General features: G+C 38.4%; 1 pseudogene; it reads left to right on the top strand.

Moving 5' to 3' along the window:
* Positions 1-404: 404 nt before the first annotated feature.
* LOC126060004 (cytochrome P450 2C42-like) lies at positions 405-25,155 on the top strand (annotated as a pseudogene).
* Positions 25,156-26,944: the final 1,789 nt, after the last annotated feature.

The following is a 26,944-nucleotide window of genomic DNA, read 5'->3' as shown; positions in this document are numbered from 1 at the left end:
AGCATGGCTGCTAACCAAAAGTTTGGCAGTTTGAATCCACCAGCCAATCCTTGGATACTCTATGGGGCTGTTCTACTCTCTCCAATAGGGTTGCTATGAGTTGGAATCAACTCCATGACAACAGGTTCGATTTTTTTATTTAACTGAGAGGAAAAGAGATAATGCCTAGGTGCTTGCTGAGGAACTTCTTTAAGGTACTTAAAATAATGTGTCTATCTATAGGCTCTAAGTTTTTTAACAACTCAATGAAGCCTGTTTTTAACACCAGTTGTGGGAACACTCTTGTTACTGAGATTTCGTGAGTTAGAGCCGCCCGCCTGCCGCAAACAGCCAATTCTTGAGACAGGGCTGAGGTGGGTAGCAAGAGCTTTATTGTATATACTCGTATATGGAGACAGAAGGGAATGATCTCCTCCGAAAGCTGTCTGTCTCGAGAAACTGCAGCCCCACTGGGGTTTTATAGGGAAAAGGGGACAAGGGTTTTAGGAACTTGTGAAATGTTCATTCTCTTTCTGCGTGGTTTAGGTGAGCACATCTCAAACAGGTTGATCTTTCCCTGCTATTATCTCATCAGTCCAGGGGGTGACTGGTGCCATCTTGATGAGCATAGTCCTATTTGACAGGCTTAGATTGATATCACTTGTTTTTCAAGGTCCTAGGGGAAACACTGGTTAACATTTAACTTTTAGAGGAGCTAATGCAAAATCATACTAGGAGACAGGGACAGGCTAGGGAAAGGAAAATGTGCAGGTTCTGTTCAAGATATGGCTGAGCAGCCTGTTCCACTCTTAACATAACTAGCATGACTGAGCTTTATTTTTCAAATGGTAAACTTTAACAAAAGTCAAATGTTATCATGAGAGTAGAAGTAATTTAAGTAAGTTTAATTTGATTATAGAGCTCTTAATTTTAGTTCTGACACTCCCTCCAATTAGACCTACTGGCATCTCAAAATTTGAATGTCCTGTGACGCTAATGCCTTGCAATATGTTTTCTCCTACTCAAAATGGGTGATTGAGAGCTTGACATAACTAATGCCATAATGATGCTCTGAGTAATCTCTAAGCATCTTTTTATTGCACCGGTTGCATTGGTCTCTTCCAAAGGGGAGCAGAGCTCTCTCAGCTCCTGTGGCCTTGGTCTCTCATCTGTTCTTTGTTTTCTTGAGAAATGGCTTTCAGCCTGCAAGAGGGCACCTAGGATGGCTGCCTGGCACTTTTGGTCTGAAACTTCCTTTCTTGCTCCTTATCTCAGTCAGAGTGGACTGGGCAGATCAGTTCTGCTAGCCGAGAGATCCTTATGTAAGTTTTTTTCAGCCTGTTACAGCATACAGATTAGAGTCCAGATGTCTGATATGCATATCTTTAGTTTAATAAAGAGTTTCTTCTAGTTGTTTTGTGATGTATAGGACCATCTGTGGGCTATGTGCTTAAAAACATTAGGTAACCCTTGCCAAAATGATATATAAACTCTGATGTAAAAATTGCTCTTTGAGACTCCATAGAGACAGCTTCTGTTGCTGCCGAGCTCCCAGTCATGTCTACATCTCCTGAATAAACATTCTCACTGTTTCTAACTTGGAGTACATTTCATTGGCTTGACTCCTTCGGGGCACGGGCCCCAATCAGGTAACAGTCCTCACACAGTATATACACACACCAAAATAAGTTTTCACTGGTTATTTTTTTTTTTTTTTGAAAGTAGGTTATTTAGATATATGTTACCTGTCTGTTTTAGTCTGATTGGAGATGAACCCAAAAAAGTCATTGAGTAGGGTTGATTCAGATTCATAGAGACACATACAGTTTCCAAGATTCTCTTTCTTTATATAGATATAGATTCAGATTCATAGAGACACATATAGTTTCCAAGATTCTCTCTCTTTATATATATATAAATATATTTTTACATATATATATATAAAGGCCTTCGAATTGTGGCGTTGGTAAGGAATATTGAACAGAACATGGACTGCCAAAAGAACGAAGAAATCTGTCTTGAAATCCAACCAGAATGCTCCTTAGAAGCAAGGATGGTGAGACTATGTCTCACATACTTTGGACACATTGTCAGAAGGGATCAGTCCCTGAAGAAGGACATCATGCTTGGTAAAGTAGAGGGTCAGAGAAAAAGAGGAAGACCCTCAAGGAGATGGATTGACACAGTGGCTGCAGCAATGGGCTCAAGCATAGCAACAATTGTGAGGATAGTGCAGGACCGGGCAATATTTTCTTCTATTGTGCATAGGGTCGCTATGAGTCAGAACTGAACTGACAGCACCTAACAATAAAAAAACAATAAGAACATATATACAAATGTGTTTCTTAAGCAATTCTTTTAAAAAAAAAAATTACTGTCCTTTAGGTGAAAGCTTATAGCACAGATTAGTTTCTCGTTTAAAATTTTATACACAAATTGTTTTGTGACATTGGTTGCAATCCCTGTAATGTGTCAGCGCTCTTCCACGTTCCATCCCAGGTTCTCCTTGTCCACTCGTCCAGTTTTCCTGTTCCTTTCTGCCCTCTTTGTTTTTGGGCAGGTGTTGCCCATTTTGTCTCATATGCGTGATAGAACTAAGGACCAGTTTCTTCAAGTGTGTTATTGTTTGTTTTATAGACCTGTCTAATCTTTGGCTGAAACGTGAACTTGAGAAATGGCTTCAGTTATGAGTTAGCAGGCTGTCCAGGGTCTATAGTCTTAAGGGTTCTTCCAGTCATTTTCAGACCAGTAACTCTGCTCTTTTTTTTTGGAATTCAGATTTTGTTCAATAATTTTCTCCTGCTCTGTCCAGGACCCTCTGTTGTGGTCCCTGTCAGGGCAGTTTGTGGTGGTAGCCTGGCACCATCTACTTCTTCTTTGGCTCAGTCTTGGGGAGGCTGTGGTTCATGTGGTCCATCAGTCCTTTGGACTAATATATTCCTTGTGTCTTTGGATTTTTTCATTCTCCTTTGCTCTGGATGGAATGGGACCAATGTAAGTATCTCAGATGGCCACTCACAAGCTTTTAAGATCCCAGATGCTACTTACCAAAGTAGGATGTGGAACGTTATCTTTATGAACTCTGTTATACCAATTGACATACACGTCCCCTGAGACTATGATCTCCAATGCTCAGACCCAGTAAATTGGTCCCGCAAGGTGCTTGGAATGTTTCCTGGAAGTGTCTATGATTTTAACTTGGTCAAGTTGTGATGACTTCCCCTGTATGGTATGTTGTGTTTCCCTTCACCAGAGTTAACACTTGTCTACTATCTACTTTGTAATTTCCCCTCTCCATTGCTCTCCTACCTTGTAACCATCAAAGATTCTTTTTTTCTGTGTATAAACCTTTTCTTGAGCTTTTAGAAAGTGATCTCACGCAGTGTGTGTTCTTTTGTGACAGATTCATGCATATTGTGAGATGTTTTGTGGATTCATCCATGTTCTTTATGTTAGGTAGTATTCCATTGAGTATATGTATCGTGATTTGTTTTTTCATTTATCTGTTGTTGAGTACTTAGATTGTTTCCATCTTTTTGCTATCGTGAATAACGCAAGGCTCTATATCTTTATGCGAGCAGACTGCCACACCTTTTTTTCTCTAGAGGAACAACAGCTGGTGGATTGAAACCACTGACTTTTCTATTAGGAACTGAGCAGTTAACCACTGTGCTACCAAGGCTCCTGATTGGAGATGATGCATACTACTTTATAGAGCAGGAAAGAATCCTCTTTTCCCCAACAGAAAGAAAGAAAGAAAAGTATTCCATTTATTAATTAACTTTCTTCATTTTTTTGCCCTACATATCATTTTAGTATGAAATGAAAATTTCTCGTTTTACTTTTATTAGGCAAACTATCTTCTTAGGACTTCTCTTTGTTGGTATTAACCTACCTACTCATACTGCAAGGAAGGCTTTTTTATTTTTTACATTTGTTCCTTTAAATACCCAAATTTGCCTGTAAATACTCTCTTTAATCTGTCCCTCTGCCAGTTCTATACGTGGTTCCTTTAACTACTCGGTATATATAAGAAGTGTTGAGGTCTCTAACTATTTTCTCCTTTCCCTTATCAATGCTTAATTGTTCGCAGACTTTGCAGACAGATGTGATTCTACCATCATAATTTAGATTTATTGTTGTTGATGTTGGCAACCTCATGTATAATAGAATGAACCCTTCTCTAGCGTGTCAGTACATCTCATTGAGGGTTTTCCTCATTTTTGCTAGTTCTGTACTTACCTATTGTAGGGTTGATACGAGTCAGAATTGACTTGACAGCAATGGGTGTTTTCTATTTTATCAAACATAATGTCTTTATTTAGGGATTGGCCTTTTCTGATGACATGTATAAATTAAGCCAGACAAATCCTCCTCCCTCACAGGAGCATTCTGCTTACATTGCTTCTAAGGCTGATTTGTTCATACTTCTCGCAATCCACGGTATATTCAACATTGCTTGCCAGCACCCCAATTTCAATGCATAAATTCTTCTGTCTTCTTTTGTCATTGTTCAGCTTTTGCATGCATTTGAGGTGATTGAAAAGACATGGCTTGGATCAGGTCGACCTCAGTCATTAAAGTGACATCTTTGCAGTTTAGAACTCTAAAGAGGTTTATTATTATTTTTTAGAAAATGGTCTCTTAAATTTTTTTTTCTTTTACCCTCCAAAATTATAGGCATCTTGATTTAGAATGGTGTAAATAAAATGCAAGGGAAGTGAAGGCAGTTTTGGGAACATCATTATTAAACTAGAGAGTAAAAAAAAAAAGGGTCAATTCACTCTGAAGAGATTATAGGCATGCATGAATGTGTAAGTGACAAGGGAATTTCTAGGTACATGTTGCTTCAAACTTTCCAAAGTTATTTCAGTGACAGTTTTATATGTATATTTTAATGCTATTTTTTTCACGTGTCCAATTCTTTAGCCTTGCCCTGCGATCCCACTTTCATCACGGGTTGTGCTCCCTACAATGTGATGTGCTCCATTATTTTCCAGAATCGTTTTGATTATAATGATCAGAATTTTCTTAATTTGATAAAAAATCAAATGAAAACATCAAGATTCTGTGCTCCCCATGGATTCAGGTGAGGCCAATACCCTTTCTTTGAGAAGTGCAAAATTATGTAATGGACCAAGCTGTGGAATGAAAGTTTGAACACAAAAATCCTGGCCAGAGCTTAGCAACCTGGAGTAAACATCTGGGAAATATAACCAACCTCTTTATTTTACACAGAAGAAATTGAGATCTCAGAATATAGAGCTCTTTTCAATCCCATTGGCTCCCTACACAGTGGTTTTTCTCCTAAACCTCAAAGCCCAGTTTCCATAAAGTACTATGGTTACTGCCCCAAAAGTATGCCTATAGCAGTCATTGGAGATCCAAGGCCCTTGCTGAAAGGCTTCCATTACCAGTAAGGCTTGTCCTTCATTCAATTTGTAGTGACATATTCATCAGAAAACTTGGCAGAAATATTCTAACTTAGCATGTCAAAGAGGGAGAATGTATAGGACAACTGATGTTACTAAGATAAGTTTGGTTATGCCTCATCTGGGATCCTAGATGACAAAATGATTGGGGTTTACAGGGTATGAACCATAAACAATCATCACAATTTTACCCTGTGTTTAGCTGGCATATCCTGCACCCTGCCTAGATGACACTCGTGTGCTCTTAGAGAACTCACTTAGCTGCTCTGGTGTACAGGTATCTATCCACAAAATGTTCAGTTGGGTTTCATGGTATCTTCAATCTCCTCCCAGTTCTAAAACCCCAATTCTATTTCTATTTCAGCTTGATAGTAGTCATGAGTAGCTTTGTGGTCTATATCAACCAGGTTGCTTAGACTTCTTTAACCTCCTCTGTCCTCAACAGTAAAGTGTGAATCATAGTAATTTATGCCATTGGTAAATAAAATTTGTAGAAAAGTATTGATATAAAAAATGAGAGGATTGATATAAAGATTCCTTTTATACTATAGGAATAATATCTGAGTATCAGAAATGATGATCATCATTGATCATCTGGTCACTTTTCTGCCTGGAATCTTTCTATAAGCATAGAGAATTATGTGTAAAGTAAGAAACTCCAGCTCCAGATGGAGACATTTTCATTCATCTTTATAGCTCCAGTTTTAACCAGGTTTCCGCACATCATACCTATATATTATTTAAAAGATTTATATTTAATAAATGATGTTTTTCTCTTGTAGGTCTGTAATGCATTCCCTTTGCTCACTGATTATTTCCCAGGGAGTCATAAGAATTATATTAATAATGATGCTTATGTAAAAAGTTATATTTTGGAGAAAGTGAAAGAACACCAAGAAAGCTTGGACATTAACAATCCTCGGGACTTTATTGATTGTTTCCTGATCAAAATGGAACAGGTAAGATGTCAGAGGCCATTCAGTTCTTTATTGCTTTTGCATTTTGTGGTTAATTGCATAGTTCTGTACTTAAAAGAAAAAACTACTAGGGATGGTTAAATGTCAGGCAAGAAATTCTTGACAAGCACTTTTAGTACCTAGGTATGCATAGATCTGCATTAAGCATCACAGAAGAAATAAATTGTTAAATAATTAGAGCACATAGACCCTGTTCTTTAGGTACTAATAATCTACTTAAAGAGAAGCAGAATGCACACCTCAGTGAAATGGAATCAATTACAAACAAGATAAAATATAGGAAATACGATGGCAAAAAACAAAGATGCAAGTGAACATTGCCCACCGTGAGAAGGAAAGGCTTGACTTAGGTAAACTTTCTGCATGTCCTGAGGTTTGATGCAGATCTTACAATATTTTCAGTGAAGGACATGAAAGAGCATTACAGATGGGTTGAATGGTGTATTCAGAGGATGAGAGGTTTGTGATGTCAAAGAGATAAAGGAGTTGGAAGAGCAAAGCCTTCATGGAGTGTTCCCGAAGATGAATTTGGACAAATAGGGAATTGGCTGTTGATGTCTTTCAGGGAAACTGTAAACATAAATGCTGGCATGGAAAGATTTCATCTAATCAAGTAGCTAGTTTACGAGTCATGCCAGGATGAAATGCAAATAATTATTAAGGAAATCATTCTGGTACCTGTAAAAAAACTCTGTATGATAAGAATGGAGCTCAAGGACCATCTGGGAGATTTTCCATTTATTTAGACTTGGTCTCAATGAAAGTGTGAACCTTGGAAATGCAGAGGTGTCTGAAATAAAATGAAAGTTGTTCATTATGTCGTGTTCTCAGAGATCTGGGAAGAGAATCAGTGAGGCAGTGCCCAGGAAGTCAAAGAAGAAGCAATGTTTTAGAAGAAATGGATCAAATAAAATAGAGAAGTGAAGGATGTTGTATTTGGAAAGGTCTGTGAATTTAGTTGAGATTTTGTGCTGGAAGAACCCTATAGAGTGTGGTTTTAGTAGAGAGGGGAGGGTGGGAGAAAAATAACAGGGGATTGTGTGGGAAACTGTAGTCATGAGACAAGACGTCATATTTGACAAGTTTAGCAAAGAGATAATGATTTTTTTGCTGAATTTTAATAACGATAAGGACATGCTGAAAATCTGTGTAAGAAGAGTAATATAGATTCCATAAAGATACGTGCTAAGCTACAATGTTCTCATTGAAATGGGGAGAGGTAGAATTCAGAACACTCTGAAAAGAGCTAACTCTGATAGAGAGTCCTTCCCCTGAGGCCATCATTACTCCATTCAGCCACCTTTTTTTGGCACTGGGCAGAAAAATAGTAGCCCAAAATGGGAGGGAGTGAAATACTGAAGGAAGTAATATTCAAAGAATTATCCCTGAATTTGACCCAGACCACTCAAATCATGTGTTCCAGATGAAATGCAGTGAAGGAGATGGAGGGGTTTAAAGAAACTGGTAGAGAGAAAAAGCAAATAACTTCCCCTGTCAGCCTTTGCTGCTGCTCACCACCAAACCACCACCACTGTCGTCGAGTCGATTCCGACTCATAGCGACCCTACAGGACAAAGTAGAACTGCCCCGTAGAGTTTCCAAGGAGCGCCTGGTGGATTTGAACTGCTGACTTCTTGGTTAGCAGCCATAACACTTAACCACTACGCCACCAGGGTTTCCTTTGCTGCTGCTAGGGCAATGATTTTTCTCCTTTCTTGTGGTCCAGTTATTTTGAGAATCTGATTCAAGGTGTGGACACTTTCTCAGAAGTGTGCACATGAGTTGCACCTGAATGATTTTTACCAATGCACCTACACGAGATCCAGTATTTTGCTTGCGTTTATAGGGGATCCTTAATCATCTGAAGCATCTGCAGTTATCCCAGGTTACGGAGGCTCTGAGCTCTCTGGCATTTCAATTACAAGGGAGCCATGAGTTGAAGCTGACTCTGTGGTAACTAACAACATCAATTATCTCAATGTGATATTTAAAAAGAGTATTATTTTTCTGGGCCTTACTCCTGTATTAAGAACCTGGATTAATTTTTTTGTTAAACTTAAATTGAGATCTAATTCCCATGGCACAAAATTCACTCATATAAAGTACATAATTCAATGGTTTTTAGTTTATTCAGTGTTGTGTAGCCATAACTACCATCAATTTCAGAACATTTTCATCGACCTGAAGGATACCACATGCCCTTTAGCAGTCATCCTCCATTTTGCCATAACCCTCCCCCGTGAATTTTAGGATAAGTTTCCCAATGTCTGCAGAAGACAGGATTTTGGATTTTGATTTTGATAGGAGATCTCCTTAAATCTGTAACTAGGTGTGGGAGTAATGCCACGTTAGCAATAAAAAGTGTTAAGATTGATAAACATGAAATGTATTTCCACTTATATAGCGTTCTTTAATTTCTTTCAACAAGGTTTGGTGTAATCTATCTTAATTTTGATAGGCTATGCACACATGACCACTTAATCTTTAAATTCACTCGAACAGATGACAGTAGTAATATTGGTTTATAAGTGCTCTGCTCCTTTTTTGGCTTTAGAGCAATTTTGTGTTGATGAGTTAGAAAACAATGAAATTAATGTTGCCAAGGGAGTTGACTTGGTTTGCCTAACATGTACACCCATTGATAGGAGTAAATCAGTCTTAATGGGGTTCATTGTGTGATGTTAGATATGCCACAGGTCACCAGGAGATTTTAAGGTGCCTCATTAAAATATTGCTGCTGTAGTGTACTAGTTAGGAAAAGAGTTTTTCCTCAGGTATGTGGATGACTCCTTCAAGTCAATATTTCATGCTTTCCTTTTTGTATTGACTGTTCAGTGTCCCATCATCATCTCCTAGTCCTAAAGCAACCTCACTTGTTTAGAAAAAAAAATTTTTTTTTTTTTATCAATTAAGATTGTGTTTGTTCTTCAATTAAACCAAATTAACAATACGCTTAATCACATAGTGGGTTTGTCTCATATTTACCTCACAAGGAGTCTCATGTTAGGCAGTCCAAGCAAGTACAAGAGCCTAGAAGCATCAAGGAGTCAAGTGTCTTGTGCTTGCCTTCACCAAACTCAATATATAGGCCTTTATCTTCATGCTTCAATCTTCTTGTCCCGAGATAATGTCTGTCCAACATGCACTTGCACATGTGGGTTTTGAATAAGAAGTAGGAAAGAGAAGAAGTTGTATCAGGGGACTTTTGCTCATATCTCATTGGCAAGAAATATGTTGTTTCACCCATATTACTGCTAAAGAAGCTGTGAAATGAAATTATTTTTCAAGTATACGATAAAGGGTTAGAAAATAAAGATTAGGTCAATTCATCTACAACCTCTGCCATGCCATAAAAAAAAAAAAAATACACTAGTTTATTTTAGAAAACTCTACTTTCAGTTTCTAAGTTTGCTTAGCTCTAGGACAACCTGAGTTGTTTTGGATGCATTGTCATTAAATATGCTGGCAAACTAATTTGTCAACATTTTGTCAAATCATTCCTAGGAAAAGCATAATCAACAGTCTGAATACAGTGTTGAAAATTTGTTGAACACAGTACATGATCTGCTTGGAGCAGCGTCACAGACAACAAGCACCACCTTGAGATACGGACTCCTGCTTCTGCTAAAGCACCCAGAGGTCACAGGTAAAACCACAGATGGTGGGCAAGATAAAATTCAGAAAGGAAGTTGGCAAGACACAGCTAATGTATTCCATCATGTTTCTCTTAGACAAGGCTCATTATTTAAAGTTCTGTGCCCCCAGGTGCAATTTGTCTAAATTTGATGAAGAGGTAAAAATGGGAGAACTTTGCTCAATAGGGGAGTTTCTTAGTTATCTAGTGCTGCTTTAGCAGAAATACCACAAGTGGATGGCTTTAGAAAACAGAAATTTATTCTCTCACAGTTTAGGAGGCTAGCAGTCTGAATTCGGGGCATCAGCTCCAGGGGAAGTTTTTCTCTCTCTGTCAGCTCTGGAAGAAGGTCCTTGTTATCAAACTTCCCCTTAGTCTAGGGGGCCCCAAGTTCAATGGACATGCTCTGCTCCTAGCTCTCCTTACTTGGTGGTAATGAAGTCCCTATTCTCTCTGTTCATTTCTGTCTTTTATATCTCAAAAGAGATTGGCTCAAAATACAGCCTAATGCTGTAGATTGAGTCCTGCTGCCTCATTAATGTAACTGCCTCTAATACTGCCTCATTAACATCATAAACCAAAACTAAACCCATTGCCATTGTTGAGTGGATTGAGACTCACAGTGACGCTGTAGGACAGAATTGAACTGCCCGGTGGATTCAAATGCCAACCTTTTGGTGAACAGCCATAGCTCTTAACTGGGGTTTCCATTAACATCATTGAGGTTTGGAACAATAACACATGGGATAATCTCATCAGATCACAAAATGGTGGACAACCAGACAATACCGCATATCATGGCCTAGCCAAGCTGACACACATTCTTTTTTTATTAACTTTTATTGAGCTTCAAGTGGACGTTTACAAATCAAGTCAAACTGTCACATATAAGTTTATATACACCTTACTCTGTACTCCCACTTGCTCTCCCCCTAATGAGTCAGCCCTTCCAGTCTCTCCTTTCATGACAATTTTGTCAGCTTACAACTCTCTCTCTCCTCCCATCCCCCCTCCAGACAGGAGATGCCAACACAGTCTCAAGTGTCCACCTGATACAAATATCTCACTCTTCATCAGCATCTCTCTCCTATCCACTGACCAGTCCCTTTCATGTCTGATGAGTTGTCTTCGGCAATGGTTCCCATCCTGGGCCAACAGAAGGTTTGGGGACCATGGCCGCCGGGATTCCTCTAGTCTCAGTCAGACCATTAAGTTGACACACATTTTTGAGGAACACAATTCAACCCATTACAGGGAAGGGCACTGAGAGAAGGAAAGGACAGTGTGGGCAGAACTAAACATGATAAAGCTCTGGTGCGGTGTCAGGATTCCATGGGAAGAGAGTTGCAGCAGGAAAATTTCAGGAAGGCTACTGGCCACCAGGCCTAGAAAGCAACCAGTTCCCAGTGGAGTGGGTGGATAAAGCTCATGTGAGGGAAGACCAAGAATGAAGGGGATGTGATCAATTATCTCAGGCTTCTGCACAATTAGGAGATTATTACTAGGAGTTTCAAACTTCTAGATTTTCCAGAGCATCTAGAAGTCATTCTAAATTTGCATCTAAGAAATTAGTAATAAAATAAAGAGACACTTTTAAATCAAAGAGTGTATAAAAATGAAATATAAGCATATGAAAAAAAAATTTTTTTGATCACAGCAGGAAATAATATTTATGTAGTCATAATGATATAAAAAATGAGTATTGATATAACAAAAAATGGTGATATCAATATGATATAGAAAGGGGTAGGAAATGTATGTATGAGTGTATGTGCATATGTGTGCATGAGTGCTTGTGCATGTGTGTATGAGTGTGCATGCATGTATATGTGTGTTTTGTATGGGGGTGAGTTGAACTTGTAAATCCTTATCTCCCATACCTGGTTGTTGTTGTTGTTAGGTGTTGTCTAGTTGGTTCCAACTCACAGTGATACAATGTACAACAAAATGACACACTACACGATTCTGTGCCATTCTCAGAATCATGGCTCTATTTAAGCCCATTATTGCAGCCATGCTGTCAATTCATCTCGTTGAGGGGTCTCCTCCTTTTCACTGACCCTCTACTTTATCAAGCATAATGTACTTCTCCAGGTCAGGTCCCTCCTCTGAACATCTCCAAAGAAGGTGAGACCATGGGTAACCTTGCTGATATTTGGAATACTGGTGGGATAGCTTCCAGCATCACAGCAACACAAAAGCCACCACGGTACAACAAACTGACAGACGGGTGGTAGTATGTATGCAATTCTCTCCGTCTAGGTGTACTTCTGGGCATATAACTTATGTTAATAATGATATCGGGACAATTTCATAAGGCTTCATGTAATGCTGAATTTCTATAGCAATTGTGCCAGTTTTCTCCTTTTCATCAGTTCTTACTTTTGTCTTATCAGTTAAAGTCCAGGAGGAGATTGACCATGTGGTTGGCCGAAACCGGAGCCCCTGCATGCAGGACAGGAGCAGCATGCCCTACACAGATGCCGTAGTGCACGAGATCCAGAGATACACTGACCTCGCCCCCATGTCCCTGCCCCACAGGGTGACCCGTGACATTAAATTCAGGAACTGCCTCATCCCCAAGGTAAGGTTTGTTTCTTCAAGTTCTCTTAAAGTTCCCATATTCACAGTATGATTTCAATCTTTGACAAACTCGGGTTGAGAAAAGTGCAAATATCACAAGTGGTGTATCTAGTTTGGGGCTACATGCTTTGTTGCAGGCCTTGAGACCTGGCAGTGTAAGTCTTACAAATTTGTTCTGCTTCTTTAAGATTGCTTAGGTTTCTCCTTCCTGTTTACATGGCCAAATGAATTTTAGTATCAGTTAGTCAATTTCCCAAAACATTTCACTGGGATTTTAATTAGCGTGACTTTAAATTTGTAGATCAAATTGGAAAGAATTGACATGTTGAATCTCTCAATTCATGAATATGGTATATGCTACCAATCTATTTGGGCGTTCTTTACTTTTCTCAATAATGCTTTGTTTTCAGTGCAGTGGCTTGCACATCTTTTGTTAGCAGCTTTCCAAGGCCTTCTAACACATGGTGCCTACTTGCTCAAGCTACTCCATCCCACTTGAAGCCATCACATATTGCTATTATAATAAATAAAGAGAACTAAAAATTCTGTTTGGGGTGGTAGGGCTGTGAGTTTGGTAAGGTTTCAAAAATTAAATCTAGTCCCAGATGACGTGATTATATATAGGAGATTCCAAATAATTCACAAAAGAAAGCTTCAAAAGCTAATAAACAAATTCATCAAATTAGCAAGAGTACAAGATCAACCTGCAAAAATCAGTTGTGTTTCTATAAACCAGCAATTAGCCACTAAAACATCTGCTAAGAAGCCAGACACAAAAGGTTACATGTTATGTTATTCATTTATATGGGGTTGGGGGAGGGGTAATGGGGATAAACTTAATGGTAGGAGGCTTACTTAGGAGTGAAGGTAATGTTTTGGAATTAGATAGAGGTAGTGTTTGCACAACATTGTGAACGTACTAAATGCCACTGAATTGTTCACTTTTAAATGGTTGATTTATCTTATATGAATTTCACGCATATAATTATTAAAAACAAACAAATAAACAAATAAAAACAAACAGATAGTAGGTGGGATTTGGGCTTCCTATGGACTGTGATTTGTTGACAACTGATTTAAGACAGCCATACCCAAAAAGCTTTCTGCAATGATGGAAATGTCTTACATCTGTACTGTATAATACAGTAGCCAGTTCCTGAGTACCTGAAATATGATTAATGCAACTAAGGAACTAAGGTTTTAATTTTATTTATTTTTAATTGGTTTAAATTCAAATATTATTAGCAATGTATGACTTACCAAAATCAAAAAACCAAACCTGTTGCTGTCAAGTAGATTCCGACTTATAGCGACCCTATAGGACAGAGTACAACTACCCATAGTGTTTCCAAGGAGAACCTGGCATATTCGAACTGCCCACATTTGGTTAGCACCCACAGCACTTAACCACTATGCCACTAGAGTTTTCGTTATCAGTATTAACTACTGCTAAATAATTGCTTCTAAAGATCGTTCTGCTTGTATTTCTTCCAAGACAGATTTGTTGGTTTGTTTGGCAGTCCAGGATATATTCAGTATTCTTTGCCAACACCGCAATTCAAAGGCATTGATACCTCATTGGTCTTCTTATTTATCATCCAGCTTTGGCATGCATATGAGGCAATTGAATATACCATGGCTTGGGTCAGGAGCACCTTAGTCTTCAAGATGAAATCTTTGGGGTCAGGTGTGCCTTAGTCTTCAAGGTGACATCTTTGCTTTTCATGACTTTAAATAGGTCTTTTGCAGCAGATTTGCCCAATGTCATCTGACTTATTGACTGCTGCTTCCATGAATGTTGACTGTAGATCCAAGTAAAATGAAATCCTTGAGAACGTCAATATTTTCTGTTTTTCATGATGTTGCTTATTGGTCCTGTTCTTAGGAGTTCTGTTTTCTTTATGTTTGATGTAATCCATACTGAAGGCTTTGGTCTTTGATCTTCATCAGTAAGTGCTTCAAGTCCTGTTCACTTTCAGCAAGCAAGGTAGTGTCACCTGCATAACACAGGTTGTTACTGAATCTTCTTCCAATCCTGATAACTTGTTTTTCATATTGTCAAGCTTCTAACCTGTAACATACCATTTTCACCCATCAAACTGATGAAGACAAAAGCTGAAAAATGTTGTATTGGTGAGGATATGTGTAGATGAGTACTTGCATACACTGGTGGCTGAATTACTAAATAGTACATCTATTTGGAAGACGACAATATCTAGTATAATATAAAATTTAATATCTTATAATGTAAGAATTCAAATTCTTGATGTCTACTCCATGTACAATTGGAGGAGCATCTAAATAAGTTTCATCATTGCTTGGAATAAAGGAATACTATTTTTTTTTTTATAAACTATCTGTATATTCGTCAGAAGTGAAATGGTTCTTTCATATTGTACAACATGAATAAGGCAGATGTATCTGTGTTCATAATGATGAGAGAAGCTAGACTTTATGAAGAAGAATGCAGCATTGAGATTGGAGGAAGACTGATTAACAACCTGTGATATGCAGATAACACAATCATACTTGCCGAAAGTAAAGAAATCGTGATGCACTTACTGGTGAAGATCAAAGACTATAGCCTTCAGCCTGAACCTCAGTACAAAAAAAGCAAAAATTCCACTTGACCAATAAGCAATATCATGAGAAATTAAAAAATAAAATATCAAAGTTGTGATGGATTTCATTTTACTTGGATCTACATTCAATGCCCACGGAAGCAACAGTCAAGTAATCAAATGATGTTTTACATTGGGCAAATGTGCTGCAAAAGACCTCTTTAAAGTATTGAAAAGCAAAGACGTCACTTTGAGGACTATGGTGTGCCAGGTTTTTTGGGAACCCAATCCATGATGTTTTCAGCTGCTTCATATGCATGGAAAAGTTGGGCAATGAATTAGGAAGACTGAAGAAGAATCAACACCTTTGAATTATGCTGTTGGCTAAGAATATTGAACTATACCATGGACTGCCAAAAGAACGAACAAATCTGTCTTGGAAGATGAACTGCCAGAGTGCTGCTCCTTGGAAGCAAGGATGGCAACACTTCATCTCATGTACCTTGGACATGTTATCAGGAGGGATCAGTCCCGGGAGAAGGATACGATACTCAGTAAGGTAGCGGGTCAGCGAAAAAGAGGAAGACCCTCCATGAGACGGATTGACACTGTGGCAGCAACAATGGGCTCAAACATAGGAAGGATTGTGAGGATGTCACAGGAAGGGGCAGTGTTTCATTCTATTGTACATAGGTTCGCTGTGAGTCAGAACCAACTTGACAGCACCTAACAACAAATAGAATGTATGTGTTTGTATGGGACAATATTCAAATCATTCAATAAATATAAAAATCAAGATGTAGTAGAGTGCTTGACATTCAGGTAAAGGAAAGAGGAAATTGAGAAGTGACATGAATGCATATAGGTTCATCTGCCTGATGTGCATAAAATATTTTTGGAAGGGCATATTTCTGGAAGGATATGTAACTAATTGGTGGGAATTGCTGTTTCTAGAAAGTCTAAATGGGGTTCTTTTGTTAAATGCAATGAAGTCATAGTTTTGACTACAAGTACTCTTGTGTCTTGACGTATTCTATTTTTTAATAAAACTCACCCTTTTAAGTAAACTGTTCATTGAGTTTTCACAGTTATGTAACCACCACCACAATTGAGATATAAGACATTTCAATCACCATCCCCCAAAAAACTTCCTTCCTGCTATTATTGCAACCAGTCTACTCCACCGCCTCCAGTTTTGTCTGTCTGTCCCTGCAGTTTTGCCTTTTCAAGAATGTTATATAATGAAATGTGACATAAATGGAATAATTTATAATCAGTCATAACTCTTTATCTCTGTTTCATTTTTTTTTTCAGAATGTAGAATAAAATTCATTATAGGTGAAATACATGACAACTTCCTTATAAACTGATCAATAATATTCTGAGGATAGGAATATGTAGGAGTCAGTGAATCATGGACAAATTTTATATACAATACCTAAGACATTCAGAAGGTCTGTCACCTAGATATTCATTACTTCCATTATAGTTGGAGGCTACTTTTGTAATATTATTATTACAGATATAAACCCCCAGAGATGTAAAGAAAACCATCCTTGTTTACTACTTTATCTATCTGGGTGGAAATGTAACTGTGTTTCTTTGGATGTGTGTTTCCTCATCTATAGATCAAAGACATTAGGCTAAGTGATGTCCAGTATTTTACCAACTCCATGATTTCTGTATAACTAAGTCCAATGATACCTATTCATTCTAGGGCACAACCATATTAACTTCACTGTCTTCTGTGCTCCATGACAACAAAGAATTCCCTAACCCAGAGATGTTTGACCCTGGTCACTTTCTGGATGAACGTGGCAACTTTAAGAAGAGTGATTACTTCATGCCTTTCTCAGCAGGTAATAGAAATTTGTATCCACCTGTAATTTGTGTAATTTGTGTCCACCAGACGCTCAACTCGACGGCAATGAGTTGATGGGTTATCCACCTGTAATTTAGGGAACCGGGTACCTGTAAGAGATCGGCTGAGGCTTGCATGGTGCCTACTTGGGGCTAGTAGAATTGCTGCTTGTATGTGATCTCGAGCACCATTCCCAATGCCATATGCTTTCCTATTCATGAAAAATTCTTAATATTGGGCCAGATTTTTTTAGTGAGTTTTGGGGGATGTGACCCAGTTCTCCCATAGTGAGAAAGTTAGGGAATGAGTTGATTGAATTCTGTCTCCAGATACATCACTGAGCTACCCGATAGCATCTCCTACAGGGTGAAACTCATTTAGATTGCTAGCATCTTTGTGAGCCCCTCACACCATCTCCCCCCTGCCCCAAAGCTGACCTCTAGGAACACAAATATCCATAAACACAGAATGTGCACTCAAGGGCCTCATCCACTCCCTAGATAAGAAAGCAAATGAGTAAACAAACCATTATAATCCAATATGACTAGAGCTGTGAGAGAGGGAACCACAGGCTGCTCAGGGGACAAACTGGGAAAGCCACCAACTTCCTGCTCTCACATACCTCACAATAAGGCATAAAATGGAATAAGCAGCATTCTAATAATAGCAATGAAATGTGAGCTGCATTACAGGGGCAGGGAACAAAGAAAGAAGAGAGGGCAAGGCATTTTTGAAAAAATTGTAGTAGTGTTTATATATGTATTTGTATACATATGACAAAACATTTCCTGTTTCAACATTTTTAGATGTACAACCAGTGACATTATTACATTTATCACGGCATACAACAGTCACCCGATATCCATTTCCAAATTGTTCTCTCACCCTTAACAGAAGCTCAGTAACCTTGAACAATGCCTCTTTCTCCTTTGCTCCTTAGTTGTTGTTGTTAGGTGACATCGAGTCGGTTCCGACTCGTAGAGACCCTATGCACAACAGAACGAAACACTGCCAAGTCCTGCACCGTCCTTACAATCATTGTTATGCTCAAGCCCATTTTTGCAGCCACTGTGTCAATCCACCTCATAGGGGCTTTTCCTCTTTTCCACTGCCCCTGTACTTTACCAAGCATGATGTCCTTCTCCACTTCTTCACCAACACCACAGTTCAAAGGCGTCAGTTTCTTCTTGTCTTCCTTATTCATTGTCCAACTTTCACATGCACATGATACATTTGAAAATACTATGGCTTGGGTCAGGCACACCTTAGTCTTCAATGTGACGTCTTTTCAACACTTCAAAGAAGTCCTTTGCAGCAGATTTGCCCAATGCAATGTGTCTTTTGATTTCTTGACTGCTGCTTCCATGGGTGTTGATCGTGGATCCAAGTAAAATGAAATCCTTAACAACTTCAATCTTTTCTCCGTTTATCATGATGTTGCTTATTGGTCTAGTTGTGAGGATTTTTGTTTTCTTTATGTTGCGATGTCATCCATACTGAAGGCTGTGTGTGATCTTTGATCTTCATCAGTAAGTGATTCAAGTCCTCTTCACTTTCAGCAAGCAAGGTTGTATCACCTGCATAAAGCAGGTTGTTAATGAATCTTCCTCCACTCTTGTTGCCCCGTTGTTCTTCATATAGTCTAGCTTCTCGGATTGTTTGCTCAACATTCAGATTCAATAGGTATGGTGAAAGGATACAACCCTGACACACGCCTTTCCTGACTTTAAACCACTTAATACCCCCTTGTTCTGTCTGGACAATTGCCTCTTGATCTATGTATAGGTTCCTCATGAGTATTATTAAGTGTTCTGGAATTCCCATTCTTTGCACTGTTATTTGTAATTTGTTCTGATCCACACAGTCGAATGCATTTGTATAGTCAATAAAACACAAGTAAACATCCTTCTGGTATTCTCTGCTATCAGCCAAGATCCACCTGACATCAGCAATGATATCCCTGATTCCATGTCCTCGTCTGAACCCAGCCTGAATTTCTAGCAGTCCCTGTCAATATACTGCTGCAGCCATTTTTGAATGATCTTCAGCAAAATTTTGCTTGCGTGTGATATTAATGATATTGTTCTATCATTTCCACATTCAGTTGGATCAACTTTCTTGGTAATAGGCATAAGTATGGATCTCTTCCAGTTGGTTGGCCAGGAAACTGTCTTCCATATTTCTTGGCATAGACAAGTGAGCACTTCAAGTGCTGCATCCGTTTGTTGAAACATCGCAATTGATATTCCATCAATTTCTGGAGTCTTGTTTTTTGCCAATGCTTTCAGAGCAGCTTGGACTTCTTCCTTCAGTAGCATTGACTCCTGATTATGTGCCACCTCTTGAAATGGTTGAAAGTCTACTAATTCTTTTTGGTAAAGAACTCTGTATTCCCTCCATCTTCTTTTGATGCTTCCTGCGTCCTTTAGTGCTTTCCCCATGGAACCCTTACTATTGCAACTTGAGGCTTGAATTTTTTCTTCACTTCTTTCAGCTTGGGAAATGCCGAGTGTGTTCTTCCCTTTTGATTTTCTATCTCCAGCTTTTTGCACATGTCATTATAATACTTTACTTTGTCTTCTTGATTCACCGTTTGAAATCTTCTGTTCAGTTCTTTTACTTTTCCTTTCTTCCTTTTGCTTCAGCTGCTCCACCTTCAAGAGGAAGTTTCAGAGTCTCTTCTGACATCCATCCTGGCCTTTTCTTTCTTTCCTGTCTTTTCAGTGACCCCTTGCTTTCTTCATGTATGATGTCCTTGATGTCATTCTACAACTCCTCTGGTCTCTGCTCATTAGTGTTCAAGGTGTCAAATCTATTCTCGAGATGGTCTCTAAGTTCAGCTGGGATATACTGAAGGTTGTATTTTGGCTCTCATGGACTTGCTCTGATTTTCTCCAGTTTCATCTTGAACTTGCATATGAGCAATTGATGGCCTGTTCCACAGTCGGCCCCTGGCCTTGTTCTGACTGATGATATTGAGCTTCTCCTTTGTCTCTTTCCACACATGTAGTTGATTTGACTCCTGTGTGTTGCATCTGGCAAGGTACATGTGTATGGTCACCATTTTTGTTGGTGAAAACGGGTATTTGCAATGAAAAAGTCATTGGTCTTGCAAAATTCTGTCATTCAATCTCCAGCATTATTTCTATCACCAAGGCCATATTTCCCAACTACCAGTCCTTTTTCTTTGTTTCCAACTTTCCTGTTCCAATCACCGGTAATTATGAATGGATCCTGATTGCACGTTTGGTCAATTTCAGACTGCAGAAGCTGATAAAAGTCTTCAATTTCTTCATCTTTGGCTCTAGTGGTTGGTGCGTAAACTTGAAAAATAGTCATATTAACTGGTCTTCTTCTAGGCATATGGATATTATCCTATCACTGACAGTGCTGTACTTCCAGATAGATCTTGAAATGTTCTCTTTGATGATGAACACAACACTATTCCTCTTCAAGTTGTCGTTCTTGGCATAGTAGACTATATGATTGTCCAATTCAAAATGGCCAATACCAGTCCATTCAGCTCACCAATGCCTAACATTTATGTGTTCCATTTCATTTTTGATGATTTTCAAATTTCCTAGAGTCACACTTTGTACATTCCAGTTTCTGATTATTAATGGATGTTTGCAGCTGTTTCTTCTCAATTTGAGTGATGCCACATCAGCAAATGAAGGTCTCAAAAGCTTTACTCCATCTATGTCATTATGGTCGACCCTACTTTGAGGAGACAGGTCTTCCCCAGCTGTCTTTTGAGTGCCTTCCAACCTGGGGGGCTCATCTCCCAACACTATATTAGACAATGTTCCGCTGCTATTCATAAGGTTTTAACAGGCTAATTCTTTTCAGAAGTAGACTGCCGATCCTTCTTCTTAGTCTATCTTAGTCTGGAAGCTCAGCTTAAACCTGTCCTCCATGGGAGACCCTGTTGGTATCTGAATACTGGCGGCATAGCTTCCAGCATCGCAGCAACAAGCAAGCCCCCACAGTATGACAAACTAACAGTCCCATCTCTGGTAACTACTAATAAACTTTGGTTCTTTTACATTTGCCTATTCTGGATATTTCATGTAAGTGGAATCATGCAATATCCACCCTTTTGTAACTGGTTTATTTCAGTGAGCATAATGTTGTCAAGTTTCTTCCATGCTGGAGCATGGATGAGGACTTCATTTCTCTTTATGGCAAAGTAATATTCCATTGTCTGTATGCACATTTTGTTGTCTGTTCATCTGTTAATGGTTATTTAGTTTGTTTCTACCTTTTGGCTGTCATGATCAGTGCTGCAGTGAACATTGGTGTACATTTATCTGTTTATGTTTCTGCTTTCAATTCTTTTAGGTGTATGCCTAGGAGTGGTACTGAGTGTAGCTCAGTGAAGTATCTGGAAGCAGAAGGCAATCAACCCCTTCTCTAGCTTTCTTACTTTAGAAGAACAAGTGGTAATGTTTTTAGGAACCTCAAACTATTTTTCACAGTTGCTGTACCATTTTGTACTCACAATTTTTCCACATCCTTGCCAGCACCTGTTCTTTTTCTTTTTATTATTGTAATCTTAGTGGGGGTGAAGTGATATTGAGGTTTTGATTTGTAGTTTTCCTTATGACAAATGACATGAGAATCTTTTCAGGTGCTTTCTGACCATTTGTATTTCATTTTGGTGAAATGTCTGTTTATGCTGTTAGTCCATTTGTCTTTTTTTTTATTATTATTGCATTGTTAGTCTTTTTGTTTCAGGAGGTCTTTATATATTTTGGATATTAAACCATACCAGATATAGAGTCCCCAAAATGTTTTCCCAGTCTGTAGGTTGTCTTTTCACTATGTTGATGAAGCTCTTTGATGAATAAACATTTAAATTTTGATAAAGTCCCATTTATTTATGTTGTCTTTTGTTGTTCATGTTTTTGTTGCCATGCCTAAGAACCCATTGTTAAATATTAAATTTCAGAGCATTACTGATATGTTTTCTTGTTAAGAGTTTTATAGTTTTAGTTTTTGCATTTTGGTTCTTGATATATTTTGAGTTCACTTTTTTCCTTTTAATTTGGAATGTTACAGTTGTCTCTGCACTATTTATTAGAGTGACTATTCTTTTCCTCATAGAATGGACTTAGCATCCTCATAAAAACTCAGTTGATCACAGATGTGTGGGTTTCTTTCTAAACTTTTAATTCTATTCCATCAGTGAATATACCTATCATTATATCAGTACCCAACTCTTTTGACCACTGTAGCTCTATGATATGCTTTGATATTAGAAAATGTGAGTCTTCCTACTTTGTTGTGTTTTTAAGAGTGTGTTGGCTATCAGGGGCCCTGCACAGTTACACATAAATTTGAGGAATGGCTTTCCATCTCTGCAAAGAAGAATGTTGGCATTTGTTGGGTATTGCATTGCATTTATATATTGCTTTGAGTAATATTGACATCTTAACAATAGTAAGATTTCCAGTCTATGAAAATGGAATGCCCCTATATTTATTTAGGTCATCTTTGATTTCTTTCAGTAATGATTTATAGTTTTCAGTGTACAAGTCTTTTACATCTTTGGCTATGTTCATTCCAAGATATTTTATTATTTTAGATGGTATTGCAAATGGACTTGTTTCCTTAATTTCCTTTTCTGAATATTCATTGATGATATATAGAAGCCTGATTGATTTTTGTGTGTTTACCTTTTATCTGGTCACATTGCTGAATTTGTTAGTTTTTGTAACTTTTTTGTGGATTCTTTTGGATTTTCTATATATAAGATCATGACACCAGCAAAAAGGTATAGTTTTACTTCTTCTAATTTCTTGATCTGCATACCTCTTATTTTCTTTATTTTGCCTAATTGCTCCAGATAGGGCTTCCAATATAAAGTTGAACATGAGCTGTGAGAGTGGGCATCCTTGTTTTGTCCCTGATCTTAAAGGGAATGTTCTCAGACTTTGTCCGTTTCGTATGAGGTTATATGTGGACTTTTCCTAAATGTTCTTTATTACTTGAGGAATAGCCCTCATATTCCTACCTTGTTGAATGTTTTTTTAATCATGAGAGCATGTAGGATTTTCATCAAATACCTTCTCTTCATCAACTGAGATGATCTTTTGTTCTATTAAGGTGCTATAAGGTATTGATAGATTTTCTAATGTAGAGCTACCCTTGCATTCCTAAGATAAAATTTACTTGAATGTGGTGCATAATCCTTTTAATACGTGTTTGGATTAAGTTTGCTAGTATTTTGTTTAAGATATTTTCATCTAAAGTCATAAGGAATTTTGCAGTATAGATTTCTTTTCTTGTGTTGTCTTTGCCTGGCTTGATATCAAAGTACTACCTAGTCTCATAGATTGAGTTCGGAAATGTTCCCTCCTCTTCTATTTTTGAGATAAGTTTAAGAAGCAGTGGAGTTAATTCTTAGAAATGTTTCCTATATTCCTCAGTCAAGCCATCTAGTCTGGGTGTTTTCTTTTTAGGGAGATTTTAATTACTGATTCAGTCTCCTCACTTGTTATGGTTTTGTTGAGGTCTTCCATTTCTTGTTGAGTCAGTATAGGAAGTTTATGTGTTTCTAGGACTTTGTGCATTACATGTAGGTTATCTAATTTCTTGGTGTACAATTGAGGGGCAGGCTATTTTCACCTATGTAATTAACCAAAAGGACAGAATAGGACATTCTCTCTATATCAAATATGTTAGAACTGCCAGCCAATTACCTGAGGGGTCAGGGAAACCATGAGAATGTGTCTGCATACCTTACAATGATTCCAGAGCACCCTGATCTTCTTCCAGTCGTGAGGTTCCTTCTTGGATATTGAGATTTCAACACCTCCTGTGTGTCAGTTGAGTTTCTGGTCATGAAGGAAACTTCTCTAATTATTTGGCTTTTGATGCCCGCATTGGATCTGGCATGGAAAATACCCAGATGGCAAAGGTCTGTACACTCCCATTAAGCAACTCACGTTTTAGCAGGAATGAAGAATAAATAGTGACAGAATTACAATTCAATGTGATTTTTGCTTCAATGAAAGCAAGACTATGATAAATATGATGCTGAGGAAATCATTCGAGAGCAAGATTCTACTGCCTAAGGGGATCACATTTTAATGAGAAAGTGACGTTTGACCTAGTTGTTGAAGAAAGTATGAGGGAAGTATGTCTTAGACAAAGAAAAAAGCATGAAATAAATCTAGAAACTGCATGGTGTGGTGGAAATTGACAAAGGATGAGTATGGTGAGAGCTAAGCATGTGGGGTTGAAGACTGGAGGAAAGGTCATGGAAGTCAGACTGGGAACATAATCTGAAGGGCCAATCAACCAGTTTCACCCTTAAGCCTTAAGATAGCTTCGGGGAGCCATTTGAAGATGTGAAGTGTGGGAGAAACATGTTTAGATATGTGCTTTTGAAAGTACATGAGGGAAACATAGTCTTTGACTAAATTTATGCCAGGGGTACAGAGGAAACACAGATGTATGAGCCCCCTCCTCTTACACCTCTCCCTTTAATGTTCTTGGACAAGCAATGTAGGTGGTTTATAGGAAAAGAGTGATGGAAACTTGAAATGTCAAAACAACAAGTACAATCCAGGATACTTAAAAAAGTACTTGGTATAGAGCTCAAAATAAATATTCCTTGAATGAAGGTTTTTGTTAACATAATGTATTATTAGTTAGATAGCAAGTTTGTTCATACCTCTGTCCATCTGTCTATGCAACTATCCTTCCATCCATCCTGCTTTTCCTCCACCCGTGTATATAATTATTCATCAAATAATTACTGCATATTCTGTCAGTACCAGATAAGAAACATAGCGTCCACGGAGTATCTAACCTCTCTGCTTGTTATTTTCAGGAAAACGAATGTGTCTGGGAGAAGGCTTGGCCCGCGTGGAGCTGTTTTTATTCCTGACCACCATTTTACAGAAATTTACCTTGAAGCCTCTGGTTGATCCAAAACATATTGACACCACCCCAGTGACCAATGGCTTGGCCTCTGTGCCACCCTCGTATCAGCTCTGCTTCATTCCTGTCTGAAAAAGCCATACTGTCGTACTGCTCCCCTCCTGTACTTGCAAATCCCCTGCACTGGGGCGTCGTTAACTCCTTCCCTTTAGTTTTCTTGAACTCTCCTCTCCATATCCCCTATTCCTTCAAGATCTAATGAATATCCACTCTATTAAGGGGACTTTTTGTGTTTCATGAAATAAATTTATCTCTTGTTCTCCATTTTCTGTAATACTTATATTGATCACCATGGCTTAATCTTTCCCTAACTGAATTCTTTCTGTTATCACTCTCAAACAGAGCAAAGAATGATTTTTTTTCTGTCACCTTCGAGCTCTTTCTGACTCCTGGTGACCCCAGGTGTGTCAGAGTAGAACTGTGCTCCATAGGTGTTTTCTATGGTTGATTTTCAGAAGTAGATCCCCAGGCCTTTCTTCTGAGGCTCCTCTGGGTGGATTAGAACTGCCAACCTTTTTGTTAGTATCTGAATGCTTAACTGCATCACCAGCGACTCCTCAAGTTGTAAAAAGAGCACTAGTATTTCATGATCAGATGTGTCAGTCAAGATATACAAAATATTATCACTGAATATTCCTAGTATTTATTGGAGGCAAGATTCTGGATGAACACGTATTTGATACCTTACAAAATTTGTATGAAACTCATGGGTATAATGAGATTGGGTAGTTGCTCTTAACTGTTTTGAAGGAAATAGAGAAAGAAAAGCATTATTTGTGGGCTTCAAATTCCCAGTAGCCGTACCCTATAAGTGACATAAAAGTTTCTATGTGTTCCCTGAAAAAAAAATATGTTTTCCCCTATAGTCACAAGCATAAGGTTTCAGGAAACAAAACCCAGAGTTTCATACTGTGAGTGGCTGAATTGTAATGCAAATTGATTTCCCAACCTTGCAGGGTGTCTTCTGTTAAAGTGAGATTATTGATTGGAACCTCCTAGAACCACGACCCTATAGGACAATGGATTGGAAAGGAATACCAAAAACCGAAACCAAACCCAGTGCCCTCGAGTCGATTCCGACTCTTAGAGACCGTATAGGACAGAGTAGAACTGCCCCATAGAGTTTCCAAGGAGCACCTGGTGGATTTGAACTGCTGACCCTTTGGTTAGCAGCTATAGCACTTAACCACTACGCCACCAGGGTTTCCTGGAAAGGAATAGGATCTTTGAAAATTGGAAGAGAGACATGTAGGCAGACTCTGATGAAGCTGGGGACATTGAAGCCACTAATGTGTCTTCTTTGCCAGTAGAAGTAGTCCTTACACTCCTGTCTGAGGTTTGGTAAATTAACCTTACTTTTCCAAGAGAATCTGTAATGGCCTCCCCTCAGGTATTTTCCCTGAAAGACATTGCTGACTCTTCTCAGAACCCACCCAGCCACTCATCTTGTCTTCTGGATTATAACAAGACTTAAGTTTCATCAGGCCCGAAAAGATAAGGTACAAAGTATGACCCATAAGTTTGCAATACTCCAAAAAGATGCATGATTATTCCAATTTATACAAACAAAAATCTAGAGAATTTGTGTGAGAATGGATATTAAGTACCTGGGATAATGGTAGAAGGAACATAAAGTTGAATCACTGTGAATTTATTGATATGGGTTCACTAAGCAGAGGTTCTAGATTCAGTTTCATAGCTCAAAGGGTTAAACCTAGCCATCCATCCCAAAAGAGCTCAGAGGACATATTTTTCATAGCTTGAGAAATAAATAGGAAAGGAGTCCAAATATACGTAAAAAACTCCATGGTTGTTCTTCCATGTATGTTAGAATTTACAGAGGGAAGTACTGCCACTGAACTGGGAATCTTTAAGTGCAATGGGGATAATTGTATCCCAGGTGGCAGGGCCCAAGGGGTGCACTTAATCACCAAAGACAAGGTGTGTGTGTGGTTACCATAATAGAC

This window comes from Elephas maximus, chromosome 16, assembly GCF_024166365.1.
Source record: "Elephas maximus indicus isolate mEleMax1 chromosome 16, mEleMax1 primary haplotype, whole genome shotgun sequence".
Taxonomy (NCBI): Eukaryota; Metazoa; Chordata; class Mammalia; order Proboscidea; family Elephantidae; genus Elephas; species Elephas maximus.
The sequence above is the reverse complement of the archived record's forward strand: the minus strand, read 5'-3'. Positions and strand labels throughout refer to the sequence as shown.